Below are 14,064 nucleotides of genomic sequence, written 5' to 3'. Positions count from 1 at the left end.
GAGTAAACTTGGTTGATTGTGACAGCAAACTGAGCGCACCAGGAGGGTTTCCATCCTCTAGCTGTGCATGCTCAGGAATGTGCCTGCCCTCAAAGCGCTTTCTGATTTAAATCTGCAAGCTTCCTTTGTTTGGGGGAGGGCATTGCTTTGAGAAAACTCTAGGCTCTCCTTACCTGAGGCAATAAGACTTTCTGCTCCAGGTTTAAGTTCACTGTATTCTCAAGATTTGGGTTAAGGTGACTGTGGACAATCACAGATGAGGAAAAAGGAATCATGGTTGTGGTCAATGTCTGGGACACTGGACAGAGTGTGAATACATGGCAGAATGAGCAGAAGGCTGATTTGGGGAGCTGGTGAGGTGGGTAAGATATTTAATGGAATTCAGAGCATGTTGATATCACAACTGAATACACTTGACTCCCAGAAGTGCTCCGATAAATCGCTGATAGGAAAAAGGCTACAATCTATTTTACTACACTTCAGGGCTTGGTAGCATAGAAAGGAAGTGCAGAAGTCTAAAAACTCATAACTGCCAGTTGCCCTAGATTTCACGTCCTACCATAAGGATATTTTGCCAACGACTCTCTACATGCCGGCGTTGCCATAAGATTGTAAGGGAGCTGAAATTTTCCTATTACCTAGAATCTGATAACTGTCATATGTTTTGTGTTGATGCTAGTGTAGACAAGCTTATTGTGTGCCCATAATACAGAAAGTCTAGCCTGGTATCTACAATGCATAGCACTTTAGGTTGATATTTTTGTTATTAATTTAGACATTTATACTATATATATTTTATCATATTGTAATGTTTTATTTTGAGATGGGTCCTCACCATGCATGTCATCCAGGCTAGCTTTAACCATTCAGGGCTCAAGTGAATGCCTTATCTCAGGTTTTTGAGAGGCCAGCTGTAGGCACACACCATCACATCTGCAGCCACAGGCTTCCTATCCTGTCTTGAGGAGACTGTGCCCTGGAAAACAACGTGCCATATCTCCCAAGTTCAATGTTAACCCATATGTTCCTATGTATAGGGAAGATCTTGATACAGGGGAGATAATGTAAACAATGTTCACAATCATGTAATCTATCAAAATATGGAATTCCCCTTCAGTGTGATGAGTAACAGGATAAGAGCATAAACCATGGTATAGACAATCACACAGAGATAGTCGTAACAGTCAAGATACATGGGGTATAGCTACCTAGGAAGTTTTGTTTTAAATATTATATGCAGACCCCAAGTTAAAGGCAAAGTCTTCCACAAGACTCCCCTCATTTCAGATGCCAACTGTTGGTCTCAGGTTTCCTCGGGTCACCTGCATTTGTAATCACTGCTGTACATCGGATGACTCCCAGGATTCCTTTGGCTTGCTACTTTACTGTCATCACCAGTTCTCTAGAAGCCCATACACAGGGAGAGATGGATGTGATAGGGTTTACATCCTTTCTCCACGAAACAAGTCTACTGGTCTTCCAAAAGACTGATGACTTCTTAACATTCAGAAAGGGAGCCCTGAGTGAACAACTCGGAGCTGGGGATCGATACAAAAGCATGAGGAATTTATTGTTCCAGCGTGCTTGGGTTGTCATCCTGCACCTGAAGGAGAAGTGGCAACACTGGGCATCTGTTTGACAAGTTTTTATACAGTTTCCAGGGGCAGACTAGAACATCGGCAACAAGACACAATATGATTGGCAGAACAGTATGCCCTTTAATTTGATTGGTCTTTAGGGAATGAGGTAGTAGGGGCTTAATTAGCCTCTTCCTTCCTGCCTACATGCTCTCTGACCTGTCTCTTCCAGGAGGGGAGGGGTGCCTGGTGGAATTTTCCAATGGCTCTGAGCTGAGCTGACCTCTTCATCATCATATCCCATCTCTACATCTGGCTCTTGTTCCTATCTTGAAGTGTACCCCTTCTAACTTGTTGACAGTGTTCTTGTAAACACCGTGGTTTTACTAGCTGCAGATCATAAGTCTGTGTTTACCATCTCTGTGGACGGCATACTGAGGCCATGATAAAGAGTGTGACCTCTACCATCCAGGCTCTGTGCAAGCAAATGCTGTGCTGCTCTCACTATGAAGACATGTTCAACAATACATGCATGTATCAGAAGTACTGCGTGTTACTCAATGGCATGTCTGTAGTTAAAAAAAAAAACTGCAGGCCAATCCAGGCCCAAGAGCATTTTTTAAATCTTGTATATACCCAAGCAGTGACACTGTCATGTGCTCTCAGAATGGAGAATGCTGACTTCGTAGAGCCACCTCAGCAATGACTGAACCCTTGGGTTCCCCAGCTCTACAAAGAACAGAACAGTTGGGACTGAACAATCACTCATGTTTCCTCAAACCATTCCTGGCAACAGTTATCTTAACGGTTATCACATTTCCTGGAAATAGACCTCAGGACAGAGATTGGGTCTGCTGGATTTTTTTTTTTTTTTTAATTAGGGAGTTGTTACACAGTAAAGAAGTAGTCTGTCCTTTGACTTGGGTCCCTGGCACAGAGTTCCAAAAATCCTTGGAATTTCCTGAGTAATAGAAGTGTGCTTATCACACTGATGAAATGACTCAGGAGGGGCATCAGACTGCCTTAGGAAGCGGTCTTACCGCCAGACACAGCTGTAGGCTTAAAGAGTTGGACCCGAGCCTGTGTTCATGAAGGAGATAGGAGGGGAGAGACTGAGTTGAAAGATGTGCCCAGTGCTTTCATAATTCATATTTAGTGTAGACATGAATGATATCTCCCTCACCCAAAACTCTGAGCTACAAACTCAGTGGACCTTTCTGAATGTTAAGAAGTCATCAGTCTTTTGGAAGACCAGTAGACTTGTTTCGTGGAGAAAGGATGTAAACCCTATCACATCCATCTCTCCCTGTGTATGGGCTTCTAGAGAACTGGTGATGACAGTAAAGTAGCAAGCCAAAGGAATCCTGGGAGTCATCCGATGTACAGCAGTGATTACAAATGCAGGTGACCCGAGGAAACCTGAGACCAACAGTTGGCATCTGAAATGAGGGGAGTCTTGTGGAAGACTTTGCCTTTAACTTGGGGTCTGCATATAATATTTAAAACAAAACTTCCTAGGTAGCTATACCCCATGTATCTTGACTGTTACGACTATCTCTGTGTGATTGTCTATACCATGGTTTATGCTCTTATCCTGTTACTCATCACACTGAAGGGGAATTCCGTGTTTTGATAGATCACATGATTCTGAACATTGTTTACATTATCTCCCTGGTATGACAACAAGATCTTCTCTAAACATAGGAACATATGGGTTAACATTGAACTTAGGAGATTGAACTTAGGCACGTTGTTTTCCAGGGCACAGTCTCCTCAAGACAGGATAGGAAGCCCAGGGCTGCTCATGCCCACAAAGACTTTTTTCCCCAAGTCACTTTTCTATAACAGAATGGGAAGAAAATAAAATCTCACCATGGCCTTGATTTTTATTTCTCTGATCCCCAGGGATGATCCTTATCTTCTCATATCTTGATTGGCCACAACTCTTCTCAGAATTATGTGAGTCTGGTCTGCATTCTCTTCCTTCCTGTGTCTACACTTTCTACTTAAGGCTGACTCCTGCCTCTATTCCTTTAGAGACACACTGCTGGTGGCACACACTTTCCATCAACTTTGGTTCTGGAAGTGCCTTCCTTTCTGTCCCATCACTGAAAAGTAGTGTCCCCATGTCACGAGTTCTAGGCTGGCAGGTGTCTGGGGTGCCCTGATGATGTTGGCCCCTCCTTCACTGACTCCTACAATTGCAGCTGAGAAGTTGGCCGTTCCTTTGGTCGCTCCTTCAAGGGCGGCCAGTTTCCTTCCATTCCCCGTGTTTTAGCCAGTACGTGCAGATGTGACTACGCCCCAAGCATGTGTGTTGTTTTCAGTTTTTAACCTAACTTTGAAATTCTAGACTCATTCCTGCATTTGTTCTGGAAAATTGACTGTCACCTCTTCAAATACGGCTGTAGCCCCCGTTCTTTTCTTCTGGTGCATTTTCAGTAATGCTATGAGGCTTTCTCTGCAGTGCCTGATTGCTATCCCACAGGCACATTGATCTCTGCTGTCTCTGACCTCTGTTATGGGTGGTTTCTTTTGGCCTATATTCTAGCTTGTTCATTTTCTCTCCAGCTTGACCCGACAATGCTCATGCATCCACCTATTTAACCCTGTCTTGTTATATTTCTTACACATTCACTTTGTTTAATTTCCAAGACCTCGAGAAGCTTCAAAACTTGTTTCTTATAGGCACATGTGAGCTTGTCCTTCGCTTCTTAAGTATGCCAAATATGGATATTCTCTTCAGCAATTAATAACTATAATGTGCAAAGTTTTTAATTGTTTCTTAAGGTCATTTGCTATGTTGACAAGCTCTAGTTGCTAATGACTTGCTTCCTAGTGTGCATATTTAATCCTTAGCTTTAAATGCTCATCGTCTTTGGGAATCTGTGAGGGTTATTCTTAAATTACATTTATGTATTTATGTATGTATTTATTCATTTATTCTTGCACCTGTGTGTGCATGACAGCCACATACCATGCCATGCATATGGCAGACTTCTTACAAGTCAGTTGTTCTCTTTCTACCATATGGGTTCCAATGATTCCAATGGTTCTGAATCTGGGGTCATGCCCTCTGTGGGGTTACCTATCAGATATTTATATTACGATTTATTACAGTAGCAAAATTATAGTTATGAAGTAGCAACAAAATAATGTTATGGTTGGGGGGGTCACTACAACATGAACTGTATTAAAAGGTCACGGCATTAGAAAGGTTGAGAACCTCTGGGCTCAACTCAGGATGTAGCCATCTTGCATGCTAAAGCTCTTGAAAGTCCATATAAAAGTACACTTTTCTAAAAAGCTAGTACAGCATTTATGTAAGTAAGCAAAACAAATAGAAAAGCTAGCACATTAGATTGCCAGTAGGTACTAATGAGACAAAGATACTTAATTGTGTTAGCAAAATAACAACAAAAAAAGAAAAACATATAGGAGGAACTCCAGAATTATGAAGGTAGTACCATATGAAACATGCTAAACATTTCTGTAGGAAGATTAAAAGTTGTTGAATAACAATAGCAAAACATTATATATTGAGTGGGAAGATTTAGTTTCCTTGAGGCAAAACCTTGAATCATTGTGGAAGAGAAAGATTATTTAATAAATGGTACTGAAAAGCTAGGAAGTATTGAGTAGCTGACTCCATATCTTATACTCTTCATCAAAATAATTCACAGATTGATCAAAGTCAAAATTACCAAAAGAAACTAATTGTTCCCTCCAAATGGAGACATCATCATAAAACCGAAGTGAAACCTGACAGCAATGAATTTGACAACATAAAAACGGAGAAAGATTCTCTGCCTGGCAAAATTATTTTAAGCAACATAAAAAGGCAAATGATTATGTGTGGGGAAAAAAGTATTTGCAATTCATATCAGAGTCAGAAGGCTAACTTCCTACATGTGGGAAAGGCTCTTGCAAATGCCAACGAAAAATTATTCAACCCAAAGAAAGTGAATAGAGGTCCCTTAACTCACAGTTCCCCAAAACACAGATGACACTGAACAGGAATTGAGCGGTCACTCCTACTGATAGCAAGAGATATGAATAAGGCCACACTGAAGTACCACGCTTACTCCATTGGATAAACAAATATAAAACAAATCTAAATTGTTAGTGAGGGTAGGAAGAAGAGGCTAATCCTGGATTGCTAGTGGGAGTGTGTTTTGGTACAGCATCTTTAGCTGGCAGGTCAAAAATAACTATATTTCTTTAAACATTCTCACTTTTTGATGCAAAATTTTCAACTTGAGGAATTTAGACCATAGATAAACACACACATCCATCAAATGATGAATATACATTTTAATTCATTGTACCTACCGTGCTTGGCTATTGTTTCTGAAAGGTTAATGTGTTGGGAGACTTGGTCTTCGGTCTGGTGATGTAGTGGAACAGAGGTGTGTGGGTGGGTGCTAGGTGGGAGGATGCTAGATTTTGTTAGGGCTGTTGCTGCCATGAAGGATTCAAGTAGTTCACATGAGACCCCGAGTTAGATTTCATGACAAAATAAAAAAGTTATTGGAAACAACTTGAGACTGCAGAGATTCTCAGTCAAGGGAACATGAGCTTGAGGCTGCAGAGATACTCAGTCAATAAGCCTCCAAGCTGGCAAGCTTGAGGATCTGAGTTCAGACCCCAAAAATGAGAACATGGTGTCGCTAATTCTAATGCCAGGGAGGCAAAGTCAAGCAAATCCCCGGGGATTGCTAGCTAGCCAGTCAGCACAGCAGCCTAGTCAGTGAATGTCCAGGGAGATAATCTATCAACAACAAAACAAAACAAGGTAGATAGCTTCCAAAGACTGAAACCCAATGTTACTTCTGGCCATATATACTCATGGGCACATATGTGTTACACATACTTTTGCACAAACAAACACACACACACACACACATACACAGAGAGAAAGGAAAGTGTTAGCTTGCCCCCTGGGCTGCTGTCTAGCTTTCTGTCTTGCAATATGATGTCTTCCTGTCATGTGTGCTATTATGCCTTCTTTATGCTGTCTGCTAACTGGCATGGCTACATATCTTCGGCTCTCAGCATCTAAAACTGAGCTCAAGAAACTCTGTCCTCAATATACATATGGTTTCGTGTATTTCACGGTAGGCATTAAAAACAGAATTAAACACAGGGCCATTGTTAAGTTTTTCAAAATATCAGAAGGAAGCCAAATATGCATCAACAGGGGATGGTCTCCCTCTAAGTACCGGTGCGCATTTTCAGCTGTTGTTTGCAGGTTGGAGTTCAAATGTCCTAGTATTGACTGGTCACTAGTGTATGAGTTAGACTTGGACAAGTTTCATGATGGATACCGACAGACAGCCCCTTCAGATACAGCTTACATCAGAGCCTAGCTCCTAAAATAATGCCTACCTGGTGTGTGTTTCATTCAGTCCCCGTGGGTTTGTATAAAGGATTCAATGTTTCATTTTATCTGAACATTCCCAAGTCAAAGTGTAACCACTTTTCATTAGCTAATGGAAGAACAGCTCAGATGGATTCAGTATGTTAAAGCTTGAAAAATGCTGAAAGTCAGTGTACTCACACCCTGACCTAAAGGGGAGAGTACTTGAGAATAGCTTTCTAAACTGTTCCAGGGAATCCACTGAGTGCTTCTAACGCATTGGTTCTCAGCCTGTGGGTCGTGACCCCCCTGGGGGATTGTCACATGACCCTTTCATAGGGGTCCCATATCAGATATCCTGTGTATCATATATTTACATTAGGATTCATAACAGTAGCAAAAATACTGTTATGAAGTAGCAATGAAATAATTTTATGGGTGGGGTCACTACAACAAGAAAAACTGAATTAAAGGGTTGCAGAGTTAGGAAGGTTGAGGACCACTGCTTTAGGTAATCTCTCTGGTTTGTCTCAATCCCCAGTAAATAAAAGGAAGAGATAATGGCATGAATATATTACTAGTGATTACATGATTACATGTGTACTGCCTGTCTAAGATGGTTACACGTGTGAGTGAAGCAATCGCTACATGAATAAAACATCCAGCATGTGCATGTGTTCAGCATGACTTCCAACAGTCATGTTTCAGGACTTGGGACTACTGGGATGATGCTAAAGGAGGTTGCTAAGCAGGCTACTGGTAACTTTGGCATCCACTTCTTATCAGATACACCACACATTTTTTTTTTTACAGATAACTGCCTTCTTTATGAACCTTTCAATAAAGGTTTTCATTAAAGACTAGGTCTAATTCCCTGAGTCTTAAAACAAAACAGAGCAAAACAAAACCAATAAATTCTGAGTACTGAATATCACGGCTACAAATTATAAAGCATGTGTCCGATGCTCCCAAACCTGGTATATAGGACATAGGACATGAGGTGTCAGACACAGGACATGAGGTGATAATTCACAATGTTTCTGCCTTCAAAGAAACAGGCACACTTTTGTGAAGGAGACAAGCCAAGGAGACTGAGTGTACTTGTTACTTTGGTCTTAAAGGAAGTGTGTATGTTACTTTGGTCTTGCTCTGACCAAATGCCTGATAGAAACAAAGTTGGAGGGAAAAGGTTTATTCTGACTCATAGTTTTAAGGGTTGGAGTCGTTCCAACAGGAAGACATGATGAAATTGTGGGCGCTACTCGGTCCTACCACCAAGCAGTCCCCAATAGTCATGAGCCCATGGAGACATTGACATTCAAATTCCAGCAGGAAAAGTACACTACGATGAGTGTTAGGAAAGAACTAAACAGGGTACTGGGATTCAAGCTTAGAGGAAACCCACTTTAGAGTAAGTGGCCTTTGAGAAAGACACATCTGAGCCAGAGGAATCCACTTCGGAGTGGATCAGAGTGGGCATCGTGATGAACATTTCCCAGTCTCACTTGAGTAGTACTTAATCATGCATCTTCCCTCACAGCCAACAGGCATCTGGACTCTGCAGAGGGTGTTGGCCTTATAAAATATCCTACTCCATTTGAAGGTATCTCTGCCTACTTCCTTTTAGACCCAGCCTATGAGTTTTAGTTACAACTTCTTGGGATGATCTTTCTGACTCTCATCAATGGGAAGCTTGGCTGGAGATCTTTGAAGGGATTGAGTTTGTGTCTCTGTTCTTCTTTGTGCAATGTTGTCTTAATAGGAAGAATGTTTTCATGTTTGTTGTGCAAGCAACATGGGACTTGAGAAACGTCCAATCATGCAACCGTGTCCCATAATATCAGTAATAGGGTAGTTAAAGGAGTTAAGAAGGGAGCAGAGTTCATTGAGGTCCCACCGCCGCCACCACCAAACACACACACACACACACACACACACACACACACACACACACACAATTTAAGCATGCTACGCTATTTCTTTTCTTTCCTTAATTTCTCCTCTGGCCTGAGTTGAATGAACTGAATTCAGATGCTTGAACACAATGAAGAACTCTCTGTTCTTCATTGAGACACATGTTCAATCCCTTCAAAGGTCTTAAGCCAAGCTTCCCATTGATGAGAGTCAGAAAGATCATCCCAAGAAGCTGTAACTAAAACTCATAGGCTGGGTCTAAAGGGAAGTAGGCAAAAATACCTTCAAACAGAGCAAAATATTTTACAAGGCCAACACCCTCTGCAGATTCCAGATTTCTCTTGGCTGTGGAGGGAGGATTCGTGACTCTAAGCACCTCTGAGCACTACTCAAGTGAGACTTGGAAAGGTTAATCATGATGTCCACTCTGACCCATTCTGAAGTGGGTTCTTGTAGCTCACAGGTCTCTTTCTCAGGAACCACTTACTCTAAAGTGGGTTTCCTCTAACCCTGAATCCCAGTGCCCTGGTTAGTGTCTTTGCCCACTTCATGTGTATAAACAGAAAGATAGCTATAACGTGTGATGACACAGACCTGAAATCCAAGCATTCAGGAGGTGGAGGCAGGAGGATTGTGAAGTTGAAGCTAGGAGAGAATGAGGGGGAAGGAACACGGGAGATAGAGAAAGAAGGAAAACTAGAAACTAGCATTAAGGTTGCGTGGCATAAATCTAAACCCCGTGTGGAGTTTTTCAGCTTAGATGAGGTTTTCATGTTACAAATTATAAACACTTATCAAATTGCCCCCCCACACATTTAGCTGCTGGTCATCAACAGATTCATATGTGTAAATATTTATGCAAATATTCACCATGTGTTCACATGGTACATACATAGAAGTGACTCACTGGCAATCTCTGCCTTAGAATAGCTCCTTATCCTTGGGGCTATCAGCCAAAAACTATTCATCCTTGCCCTGGAACAATTTTTAAAACTCATTAATTAGGCATACAATTTACATCTTTATTTCTATTTCAAGGGCTGATTGAAATCTATTAATAACCGAAAATGCACTTGCATTTTTAAGTATCTCTAGCTGTTAGACGCTTTGCTTTCAGAGAGCACAATGCTCACTCAACACTAATTCCTAGGGTGCCAGCCAAGGGAGAAGGCTTTATGCAATAAGGCAATTGTCTTTGAAGAAATGGTTGAAGCTCAAGAAATAAATTTAATGCCTGCTGAGAACTTTGTCTTCTTCTCTTCAATTTAATTTGCGTTTTTATCAAAGTAAAACAAAGATTTTGAAAAACACCCAGAAGACTCCAAATCTTATAAAGCTTTCAAAACTCAGATCATTACACCACACTCCTCAGTACTGCCTCATTTAACCTAATTCTCTCTCATCTTGAATTTATATCTGCTTTTAAATAATTCATTTAACATTTTTATTTTATTTTATTTTATTTTATTTTCAATTTTAGGAATTTTTATGGCTTTTGAAATAAAGTCAGATTCGTTCTTCCTTTACAGTACCCTTTATCTTGTTCCTGCCTTATTTCATTGGTCAGGACTTCCTGCGTAAGGTTGAAAGATTTTACTCTGTTCTTGACCTTAGGGGAAAGCATTTTTCTTTCACCATGGAGTATGATGTTAATTGTGGAGCTTTGTGGATTCCTTTTAAGAGGCTGAGAGACTTCCCGTCTATTGCCAGCTTCCTGGGTCATGTCGGTGTGGTTGTTTTCAGTTGGCAATGGGTACTGAATTAATTTTGTCTGAATTTTTTTTTTCTGTATCTTTTGAGATGAGCATGTGGTTTTCCTGGTTTTGTCTGTTGATGTGGTGAGTTGAATTGATTAATTTTCTAATGTTAAACCAATTATTAGGTCATGGTGAGTGACTCCTTTAAAGTCTTCTGGGTCTGAGCTGTTAGTAGTCTGAAGGAATTTCTGTGTTTATTCACGATTAACCTTTAGTTTTTATGAAATACCTTGGCCATCTTGAGATACCTGGCCATTACTTGACTCGCAAACTATGTTTAGGAATAGTTCTGTCGCCTCTCAGTTCTTAACAAGTTTCTCTGAGAAACTGGTCTTGTTCCTTCCCAAAACCATGGCTTGAATTCACCAGTGAAGTCATTTGAGTCCAGAGTTCTCTTGGGGAGGTGGGGGATGTAATTCTAATTTCTGTGGCAACGATTAAATGCCTTGAAGATATATTTATCGTCTACTGTCTTTTCGGGAGAGGTATGGTTTTTTGAATACTTAAAATTTTTCATTTATTCAATTTATTGTATAAAATTGGTCTGTATGTCTACTTCTTCCCTTTAAATGCCTATGGTAATAGCCGAGGCTCCTTAAGGGTCTTCATGTCTGGTATGGGTACTGCTCTTATTCTTTCCTTTAGTTTCTCTAATTATGAATTTATCAGTTACATTAACTTTAAAAGACGTAAATCATCGCCTTTTCTCTGTAGGATTCATCCATTTTTAAACCTCACCAATCGCTGCCTATTTTTATTAATGTGTCTCTGACTACCTTGGGCTTAATTTGTTCTCGTTCTAGTCTTAAAGCAAGAGCACCGAACATGAAGTTTATATTTTTCTAATACGAGCACTTTAAGCTGGGAATGTCACCAGCCATTGTTTTAGGTAGCCCTGACAACGTTTGTTACATTATAGTTCTGTCTGTATTACAAAATGATTTCTAGTTTCTTGTTTGTTTGTGCCGTGGATGTGTGTGAAGCTGTGGGATCAGGAAGTGTGTGAACATTTAGGAATGGTGTGCCCCACCCCAATAAATACATTCTCTAATCATTATAAAATGGCTGTCTTTCTTCTCTGCTCTGAAATCACTCTAGCCACTCCCGCTTTGTTCTGATTGCTGTGAGTGTGGTATCATTGGCTTCAACTTTCAGCTTACGCATAACTTGGGTTTTAAAACTGACTTTAGCATCCCCCATACACAGCCCTCAGCAGCTGCCATCTTGCCCTAAGAAAGCTTGTGCACCCCGGTGGAACTCTCCATATTTTTGTGCTTATAACCCACTGGGGAGCCTCAGGACTCTATTCTGCTGTGGTAGCCTACTCGTGACCATTTTCTTTCTTTCTTTCTTTCTTTCTTTCTTTCTTTCTTTCTTTCTTTCTTTCTTTCATTTGTTCGGTTGTTTGTTTTGTTTTGTTTGTTTTGTTTTGTTTTTCGAGACAGGGTTTCTCTGTGTAGCCCTGGCTGTCCTGGAACTCACTTTGTATACCAGGCTGGCCTCAAACTCAGAAATCTGCCTGTCTCTGCCTCCCGAGTTGCTGGGATTAAAGGCGTGCGCCACCACGTGACCATTTCTTGTAAAAGCTCCTGTCCCTCCCTGGTGGAGAACTTCTACTTCAGACTCTCAGGAATGTAAGCAGGCAGAAGAGCCTTCACTTCCAGGAAAGGCTACTGCTTCTGGATGAAGTTCACCCAGGTTTCCTCGTAACCCTAGCTCTCTAAAGGGTTCGGTAACGCTATTGTTTTGCAGCTTCTCCAACACTTTTATATATCATCAGCCCGATGCAGCAGTCTCTCGCCCTACTTTAATCAGAAGTCAAAGCTGAAATTTTAATTATAGGAGAAGGAAACTAAATTCAAATTCTGTTTCCTATTATCCGTGCAAGCCTCACCATTCCCAGATTGCATACACACCTCCCCTGTCTTTCCTAATCAGGCAGGAATACCAGGTCGTATTTTATTCAGCCGATATGAATATTCACATCATGTAACTACATAACTATTGTTCATTTCTATGCCAACGTTCCCTCCTCTTAGGCCTTTGTGTTCCTCCTGGACTTATGATGAGAGACAGGAATACAGACTCCCAATCAAGAGCTCAAGAGCCTTTAATTTTCTTAAATCTTCCCTCCGTGCTCAGAAACATCATGACTCCTGCTTGTTTGCTCCCGGAGCCGGCTGTGCTGCTCCGTTTGGGATCGATTGTTCTGCGTCCACAGTGAAGCTGAGGAGCCCAGCTTCGATCCACTTCTCCCCACACTGAGCCTTTTGTCCCCTTAACACTTTGTTTTCTTTCTCTCTGGTCCACTCCTTTGTTCAGTGCCACGTATCCAAGGCAGCTTCCTCAGAAACAGCATTGTGAGAGATTAAATTGTAAGTCCCTGTATATCTGAAAACAAACAAACAAACAAACAAACAAACAAAAAACCCCCAAAAACCCAAAACCCAAAATCCAAACAAAAAAAAAAAAAAAAAAGAAAAAGACCCAGTGTTATTGGTTGATAGTTCAGCCCAGGATTCTCATTTGAAGATCATTATCCCCCTGCAGTTTGAAGGAATCTTTTTTGCTTTCCAGAATGACTGAAAATGTCATCAAAAGACACGTCAAGGCCAGCCTAGGGTCTCCTTAGTGTCCTCTCTTGGATTCTTTGCAATCATTACCTGCACATCTCTCTCTCTTTCTCTCTCTCTCTCCCTCTTTCTCCATCCTCCTCTCTCTTCCCTCTCTCCCTCTCCTTTCTTTCTCCAAGATATTATTATTATTATTATTATTATTATTATTAAAAAGAAATGATCCTTTTAATGGTATGTTCTTACCTAATGGGTCTAGGATATTTTTATTTCTCAGAAGGACTTTTGGAACTTTGAAGTTATTGTTTTAATTCAATCTTTTTTGTCTGCTTAAGCTTCTTCTAAATTATAGATTTCCAGTTAAATTTGTGGCCTCTCTGAGGTAAGAGATTTCCTGAAGTGCTGGGTCTATTTCTAGATACTCATTAGAACATGGCATAATGATATTACATTTAAAAAGTAATTATAAACCTAATAATACAGGCACATTAATATATTTTATTTGTTCTGAAAAAAACCCACAAAGATCTAAGTATTTGTATACATACTATCTGTATCTATCTGTATTTATATCATCTCTCTCCTTACCTCTCTCTCTTTCTCACTCTCTGACTCTCTCATATATATATATATATATATAACACAATATCCCTCTATGTATAATATCTCTAATATATACACACATATATATCTCTAATATATATTCATGAAGTTTCCATCAATATTCCAGCAGAGTCTCCTTATGAATAAGTACAATTATTCTAAATTGTATATAGAAAGGGAAAAAAACCAGAGCATGGCTTTGAAAAAAAAGAACTAGGTGAAATGAATGAACCTAAGTGATTGACAGCTCGTTATCAACTACATAACCAAGACTCTGAGGT

This window comes from Mus caroli, chromosome 8 (genome assembly GCF_900094665.2).
Source record: "Mus caroli chromosome 8, CAROLI_EIJ_v1.1, whole genome shotgun sequence".
NCBI classification, from domain to species: domain Eukaryota; kingdom Metazoa; phylum Chordata; class Mammalia; order Rodentia; family Muridae; genus Mus; species Mus caroli.
The sequence above is the reverse complement of the archived record's forward strand: the minus strand, read 5'-3'. Positions refer to the sequence as shown.